The 8,719-nt window shown below is 36.3% G+C and overlaps 1 pseudogene; it reads left to right on the top strand.

Annotated features, from left to right (window-relative positions):
* The first annotated feature begins 602 nt into the window (after positions 1-602).
* LOC143645208 (olfactory receptor 52E8-like) lies at positions 603-1,566 on the top strand (annotated as a pseudogene).
* The last annotated feature ends 7,153 nt before the right edge of the window (positions 1,567-8,719 follow it).

Genomic DNA, 8,719 nt, shown 5'->3' with positions numbered 1-8,719 from the left:
ATATGCTGGTTGCTGTTTTGCCTTCTCTTTCTCACTCATTCACTTAACAAACATTTTACTTCAGAATTCATATGTGTTAAATACTGTTAGGCACATGAACAAACAAACATGAACTTGTCAGAAGTAAATGCATGCAAACAAACATATATATTTTAAAGATACTCATGTTCTCCAGTAAGGGACTGGATTGGGTTATACAAATTAAATATTCTTTGTGCACCTTAAATGCACAGTGTGTGACATCACTAGATGCAAAGAGCGAAGACATTTATTATTTTCATCTGTTTTCTTTTTGACACCTTACCCACTATATATCTATCTGATGGATGGATAATTTTCTCCCCTTCTTCTGTTCAGGAATGATATAGGGAAGAGTGAGGCTGGCTCTATTCCTAGAGCTCTCTGATGCTCAGTTAAAGGTGGAAAAAAAGTTTGGATAACATTCAATGAGAAAAAAAGAATATTACAATATTATTTTGCATTGTACCAGGAATTTGGACAAAGGAAGAAGAAGAGCAAACATCACTAATGGGAAGTCATCATCTAATCTGATAAACACAAGAGCAAAAAGTGGCAGGGAGAATGTCCTTTAATCCAAAAAGATGGTTAGCAATGATAGCCAGGTCCATTCTTCTTCATTTCTCCTGTTGGGAATTCCAGGACTGGAAGCTGTGCACATCTGGATTGGATTCTCCTTTTTCCTGGTGTATCTTGTAGCACTCCTGGGAAATTTGGCTGTCCTGTTTGTGATCCAGACTGAGCACAGTCTCCATGAGCCCATGCACTACTTCCTGGCCATGTTGGGCTCCATTGACCTTGGCCTTCCTACAGCCACCATCCCCAAAGTTCTGGGCATCTTTTGGTTCAATCTCAGACATATGTCTTTTGGAGGCTGCCTTTCCCAGATGTTCTTCATCCACTTCTTCACTGCCAGGAGAGCATAGTGTTGGTAGCCATGGCCCTTGACCACTACATTGCCATCTGCATCCCCCTCCGGTACACCGTGATCCTCACCAACAAAGTCCTGGGCATCATAGCAGGCGTTGCCATCCTGCGGAGCCTGTGCATGCTTGTTCCACTGGTGTTTCTACTCCTGAGGCTGCCGTTCTGTGGGCACCGTGCCATCCCTCACACTTACTGTGAGCACATGGATGTTACCCATCTGGCTTGAGTCAGCATGAAAGTCTACATTATGCTTGGCCTTGGCAACATTTCTCTTTTATTGTTGGATGTGCTCCTTATTGCTCTCTCCTATGTCGGAATCCTCTCTGCTGTCTTCTGCCTGCCCACCTGGGAGGGTTGACTCAAAGCTCTCAACACTTGTGGCTCCCACACAGGTGTTATCTTAGCCTTTTCTTACCAACATTTTTCTTTCTTGACAAGTCCTTTTGAGCCACAGCGTCCCCCGATGTATTCACATTTTACTGGCTAATTAATATTTGATTTTCCCCTCCAACCTTCAATCCTGTAATCTATGGAGACATAACCAAGCAGATTCAGGAGCCAGTGCTGAGAGTTTTAGTCCAAAAAAGATGGTTAACAATCAATGGACTGAGCAGATCTTAGAATTTTTGTTTCTTCCATATGTTCATAAGTAGAGCTCCATAATTTAAAAAGATAGAAAATCGAGGTGCAAATGACTGCAAAGTTAATACCATTACTTTCCCACCATGTTGAAGCCTTTGCACTTAAGAATATCATTGAGTTTATTGATGACAATATTGGAATCCATAAAATTGTATTTTTACCAAGTGCTTTCATTTACATTCTTTCTAATCAAGGTAGACCTATAAACTAGTCAATATTTTTCCATATTTTCAGATAGCATGATATTTTGATTTGTGAAATGTCTCACCTCTAAATCTCACTGTTAGGTAGGTAATTAAGACAGATACCTTTTAAAATGTAGCAGTTTCTGAATCACCAGAGGTGATAAAAAATAATAGAATGAAATATTCTCAGAGTTCTAGATAGTTTTGGTGACAGTACTCTTAAAATAATAACGACAATATATAACTCTATTTAGCATTCACTATTCTAAACACATTAGTCATATTAACACATGTATTTCCTAAGTAAATTCTATGGTGTAATTACTTTTATTATTTCCATTTCACATGGATTACTGTGGCTCAGTAAGTTCTTAATGAGGTGTGATTGAGGATTTAGATCCAGGAAACTAGGGAAACATAAGAAGTAATGCATTTAGAGATGGAATAAAGACAACAGGGAATAATGGTGCATAATTATGGAAGTTACATTCATTAAATATACATGTATGAACTTCTACATGTAGCATGTTTTACATTGGCATTTGGTGATAGCTGGATGAAAACCCATAGTAAGACATATAGGCTGTTAAGGTTTAGAATATCATGCTATGAGGTTACATATTCATGTTTGGAGGGAGGTTAGAAACTTGTAATAATATATAGCAAATGTTCTAGAAACTGGGCCACGATGTTGAATGTAGCTACACGAAACAAGAAATATATTTAACTTCTCTCCAATTTCTCTCCGTATTAATCATATGGCAGGGTATTTACCTACTCCATAAGGGAACGGTTCCTGTGAAACTACATCCAAGTTAGTTGCCACAGTTATATTCTCTTTCTTACATCCATTAACATTTCTTTATCACTTCATGAGTGTGGAACTACTACTGCATGATTAGAATACAGCATAGAAAAATAAAGAATGTTATATAGTGCCTTCTAAATTTTGTATTATATCGAGCAAAAAATATTCTAAACATGACAGCATAGATGTACATGCAAATAGAATATCCATAGATATAATTAATTTTTTGTATTTATAAAATCTAATAGATCATGAGAACATCCAAACTCAATTGAATAAACATAAATCGGACAAAATAAGTCAAGCTAGCCTGTCTTTTCAAAGCCTTTTGACTCTACACAAAGTAAGGAAGCTTTATTCACCTAAGACATAGAACAGGAGGTTAACAATTAGTATATTAAGCAATTTAAATAATAACCCATTTAGATAAAAGTAAATGCAAAAATTAATACAATTATCTGTAACAACTCGGGCTTTGGAAAAAAGAACCACAGGAAGGAAAAGAACTTTCCTGAAGTCTTTTCAAAGGAAAAATATACAATTTGAAAATGTGTGCCTTAGTAATCAGAGGATAAAAATTAAAAATAACTGGTTAAGGTACTTGAGATAGATATTAATGATATTTACCAGCATTTCCAACTATCTTTTTTCTTCCAGGAATGTGGGAGGATTATACACATCAGCCCCCTGAAGCTATCCCTGGTATGGGACTTGCTTTAAGAAATATTTGTAGGGGTGACCTGTGTCAACCCTGTGAAGAAACATTTAAGAGTGATTGCACTTCTCTATTTTCTTTATCCCTTACTGTTGTGTGCCCTGAAGTCTTTTATTAAGATTTTGTCATAAAATACTGTTGCTCTCATCAGAACAGATCCCTGAGTGACTATAATAGGGACGGTCCCCATGCCAGGAAGCTGCACTGGTTATGAACAAGAAGTAAACCTTCGATTCTTTAGCACAGAGATTTGCAACGAGGCCACTGTTACTGCAGCATAACCTAACCTATCCTAACAGATACCATGTCCATGGATTCTGTGAAAAAGGAGCAAGAACCATGAGTGAATTGGCAATGATAATGATTCAAACTCAAAGTTGGGTGATTTCCAATAAATGCATAAACTAAAAACTCATTGGCAGACTCAAACTCAATAAAATTAATGGCAGATATAACATTGACAAAAATCACATCAGTGTTGTGGAAAACCATTGCATAAAACCTCCTCCTAAATGCAGATTTTATACTTCCATTTCCAGATGGTAGGAAGTAACTGACAGTGTAATAATGTCCCCACTTAGACAATTAGAAAGTTGAGATAAAAATCCAGATATCACCCATATGAAGGAAGCAGAGAGCAGCTGAAGCAAAAATAACAGGAGGGTGCTAAATCTCCAGAAAGAGAAAAACACATTATCTTAGAAAGATTAGCTAACTCTATCAGCTGCTTTTAACATGGGAGCATTTGCCAATGCTGGGAAAGGAAAAGAGAGTAAAATCCAACCTTGTTGTTACTTGGTGTTAGAGAATAGCAGATACATTGTCAGAGACTTAGGAAGCCTCAATCATACAGCTGATTTTTCCCTGATGACGTTAGTTGAATTCTGGTCTGTGCAGGTAAGAGATTTAATCCTAGATTAAGGCCTTTGAAAAGCAGAGCAAAGCTTTCAGAAGTGCCATGTATTAAAGAATAGGGTGGGCTCTTCACATCGAGGGGATCACAGTGAAAACTACACTCAACTGAAACCCTAGAGGGCCAGAGGTGAACCAGAGAGTGGGTCTTACTCACACTTCAACCCATACTCAGTGAGATTATCAGTTGTCACTCTACTAGGAGAAAAAAATCTTTGTCTAGAACTTACATAACTTTTACACTGAATGTCTGGCAATAGAACTAGCCCAAAGACAAAAGATATGATCACACGTCCAAAATCCAGGGAAAAGATGCAAGAGGGAAACAAAATCCCACAAATAAACTAAGTATGAGAATTTGTCATGAACTTCTTTTATTGTCATGAATTTTTAAACCATATTGGCTAATATTTTCAATAATAGAAGAAAACATAGACAAAATAAGTTAAAACATCAATGGAAAATTGCTATGTTTACAAGAAATTCCAAAGGATATTGGAGAACTTATACCTCAGTACAAGAAATGTTAGATATTAATAAAAGAATATTAGACATATTGGAATACAGGAGAAGTGTCCAAACTGAAGCACATACAAGCAAAAAATATCATATTTAAAATATCTGTAGACTAAAATGCATTACAGCAACAGTAAAGAGGTAGGCAAGGATGAAACAGAATTAAATTATTGCATGATTTAGTAAAATTGGAAAGTGATAAAGGAAATAACTTTTGTTAGATTGCAATAGGTTAACCATGGATGTTGAAATCTCTGGGTTAACCACTAAAAGAGTGCTAAATTTATTAGATAAACAAATGTTTCAGCAATCCAAAAAAGAAAATAAGAGAATATATAAGAATACAAAAAGAAAAAATGAGGTTGGTCAAAAAAATAAAACATAGTAAGGTGTTATACAACAGTCAGAATACACCAGCTTTTACATTAAATTAAATGTAAATGGTGTGGAGGAAAAATTGCACTGTGCAAAGTAAAATAGGCAAGGAGGACTTTATTTGTAGCTACGCTTATAGCCAGAAGAGATTAGTAGTCAACTCTGAAGAAGGCAGGGGTGGCTAAGTTTTATGGTCAGGGTAAGGGCAGTGGGAAAGTACCTGTAGATCAACTAGCAAAAGAGGGGAGGGAAATGTTTGGGAAAAGTTTATAACTTGGAATAGCTGGTATCTGAAGTTGCCTCCCTTCTCCCCATTTTCTTTCCTCAGGTGCGAGTTGTTTTCTGAGCAGTCCCACAGCTCTCAGATTAGTTTTAACATAGTTAGAGTATCAGAGGAAAGAAGTAGGGGCACTGCAGGAGCAAGACCAGAGGCTTAGTGATCAAAAGAAAGAAAAATAATTTGGGAATGGCTAAAAGTCCTCAAGTAAAAAGCTTATTTTGTCAGAATTAATTAAACTACACACACACATTCTGTACATAGGGCATGGAAAGATTGAGAATTAAAGGTTGAAAAAGATATACTAGGTAAATACTAACCTAAAACAAGAAAAATGGGGAAAACTTGGCAATTTATTTAATGATACCAAGAATCCAAACAAATTTGGAGGACTTACACTATCACATAATAAGACCTGATCCAAATATATAGTAAAGAATCATTCGTTATAAAGCAATAGGATTAGGGCAATGTGGCTGTGGCACAAGTATAGAAAACTAACACAATGAAGTTGACTGAATGGAGTATCCAAAAATGGACTCAGAGATCTCATTTACCTGAATTAAAGCAGGCATAAACATTGTGGTAGAATGACAAAAGATGATATTTTCAGAAAAGGTACAGGGTGAATTGGTGCGACATATGAAAAAATAAATGAATTGAGGCAATCACACACTACACAAAACAATATAACCTCTGGAAAAAAAATAAGAATAACTTCACGAGCTTGGGATAAGAGAAGATTCTAAAATAAGATACAAATACATGTGCATATTCATGCTAACAATATTGGAAGCTAATTGTTTAGAGTATATTAAAATTAAGAACTTCTTCCATCAAACATACCATTAACAGAATAGGCAAACCAAAGAACTTAAACATAGAATAGGTAGAGAACTCCTTCAAATCAGTAAGAAAAAGTAACACTGCCACATACAACAATGAACAAAGGACTTCTATGGACATTTCTTGAATTTTCTAGTGAACATGAAAAGGTGCTCTACTTCCTTAGTCATAAGGAATGTACATTTAAAACCACTTAGCAGTTTTACTATACACTAACCACAATACGTAAAATAAAAATTGTTACCACATGGAAGATCTGGATCCTCATATGTTGCTGGTGAGAAGGTAAATTGGCAAAATATTTTTGAAAACTGTTTGGTAGTATCTCCCTAAGCTGATCAGTGCATATCCTATGATCACAAATTCCATTCATAGGTATACCTCCGAAAAGTAACCTAATCCTGTGCTTCCTATTAGATAAATGTAGTCCATGGCACTAGAAGTCAGGCTTGTGATTACTTTTAGGGGGTCATGGTAAATTAGAGCTGATGGCAAGATTGTTCCTAATTACTAATGATGCTCTGTTTCTTGACTTGTTTGATGCATACACTCTGGAAATTTATCAGCCCTACACTTTATGGTTTATGCATTTCCCTAGAAGTCTGTTATAATTCAATGTAAAGAGCACTAAAATATATCTCAAGAAAAGTGAATCTGTATTTTTAAATATAATGCTTGAAAGTATACAGCTTTTAGAAAACCACAAAAGGAGAACCTTTGTGGCTCTGGCTAAAGATTTCTTGGATATGATGCCAAAACCACAATTCATTAACGAACAAGAATGTTAAATTGGACTTCATTAAAAATCAAGAACTTCTATTCTTTGAAATAGACTGTTTTAAGGACAGAAAATAAAAACCAAAGACTGAGAGAAAAATGCTTGCAAAACATATATGTAATGAAAGATTAAGTGCGGAATATATCAAGAATTCTAGAAAATCAGCAATAAGAAAACAAATAACAATTGAAAATGGGCAAAAGACTTGAGTGGACACTTCACCAAAAAAATATGTGGATGGTTAATTAGCACATGGAAAGATGCTCAACACCATCTGACTTATGGTAATGGAAGTTTAAAGTGCAATGAATGAGGTAGCACTATCAGGTATAGAAAGAGTTAAAAAAGAAACCTACTGAATGCCAAGTGTGGGTGGACACCCTTGGGACAACTGAAACTCATTTATAGAGAGTATCAATATCCTCTTGTCAACAACCACAAGGAACACATGTTTATTGTTTTAAACCATGTTGGATTTTTTACTTTCTGAAACAAGGGAGACAACATATTGAGGAACTCTGTGTGAGGAAAGAGTGTGGGTGGAAATTGTGTGTGAGGAAAAGTTTGATATTGAAACTGTTCTTATTTTGGAAAAGCTTATAGTAACAGGTGGTTAAAGAAGAGGAGTAATTCTATTATTGGATATCTTACTTTTTATATGGGAGGTGGGAGAAACAGAATGGGACATAGCACTCTATGTGGTAGATTGAGTTATGTACCCCAATTTAAACATTCTCTTAATCCATATTTCTATGGGTGTGGACCCATTGTAAATAGGATCTTTTGAAGATGTTAGTATAATTAAAGTGAATGAATTGAGTCTTACTCTGAATTGCTAGAGTTTTTATAAGCAGAATAAATTCAGACATAGTTAGACAAAGTCATGGGGAGGAGTTGGAAGCCAAAAGAGAAGGCGAGGACATCGCCATGTGATTGCTGTCCAGCCAAAATGCTGTTGATCCTGGGAGGAAATAAACTTCCCAACTGTGCTGGTTTGAAATGATGTATGAACCCTAGAAAATCCATGTTTTAATCAAAATCCCATTTCGTGATGGCAGAATAATCCCTACTCAATACTGTATGTTTGAATCTGTAATTAGATAATCTCCCTGGAGATGTGATTTAATCAAGAATGGTTGTTAAACTGGATTAGGTGACTACATGTCTCCACCCATTTGGGTGGATCTCGATTGGTTTACTGGAGTCCTATAAAAGAGGAAACATTTGGAGAATAAGAGATTCGGAGAGAACAGGAAATGCTGCAGCACCACAAAGCAGAGTCCATGAGCCAGTGACCTTTAGAGATGAAAAAAGAAAATGCCTCCTGGGGAGCTTCATGAAACTGGAAGCCAGGAGAAGAAGCTAGCAGATGATGCCGTGTCAGCCATGTGCCCTTCCAGATGAGAGAGGAACCCTGACTGTGCTCACCATGTGCCTTTCCAGATAAGAGAAAAACTTACTGTGTTCGCAATGTGCCTTCTCACTTGAGAGAGAAACCCTGAACTTCATCGGCCTTCTTGAACCAAGGTATCTTTTCCTGGATGCCTTAGATTGGACATTTCTATAGATGTGCTTTAACTGGGACATTTTCTCAGGCTTAGAACTGAAAAAGTAGCAACTTATTAAATCCCCCCCCCCCCCCTTAAAAGCCATTCTGTTTCTGGTATATTGCATTCCGGCAGCTAGTGAACAAGAACACCAACCATTGCTTTGATTTGAA

The sequence above is a fragment of the Tamandua tetradactyla genome, chromosome 8 (assembly GCF_023851605.1).
Source record: "Tamandua tetradactyla isolate mTamTet1 chromosome 8, mTamTet1.pri, whole genome shotgun sequence".
Taxonomy (NCBI): Eukaryota; Metazoa; Chordata; class Mammalia; order Pilosa; family Myrmecophagidae; genus Tamandua; species Tamandua tetradactyla.
The sequence above is the reverse complement of the archived record's forward strand: the minus strand, read 5'-3'. Positions and strand labels throughout refer to the sequence as shown.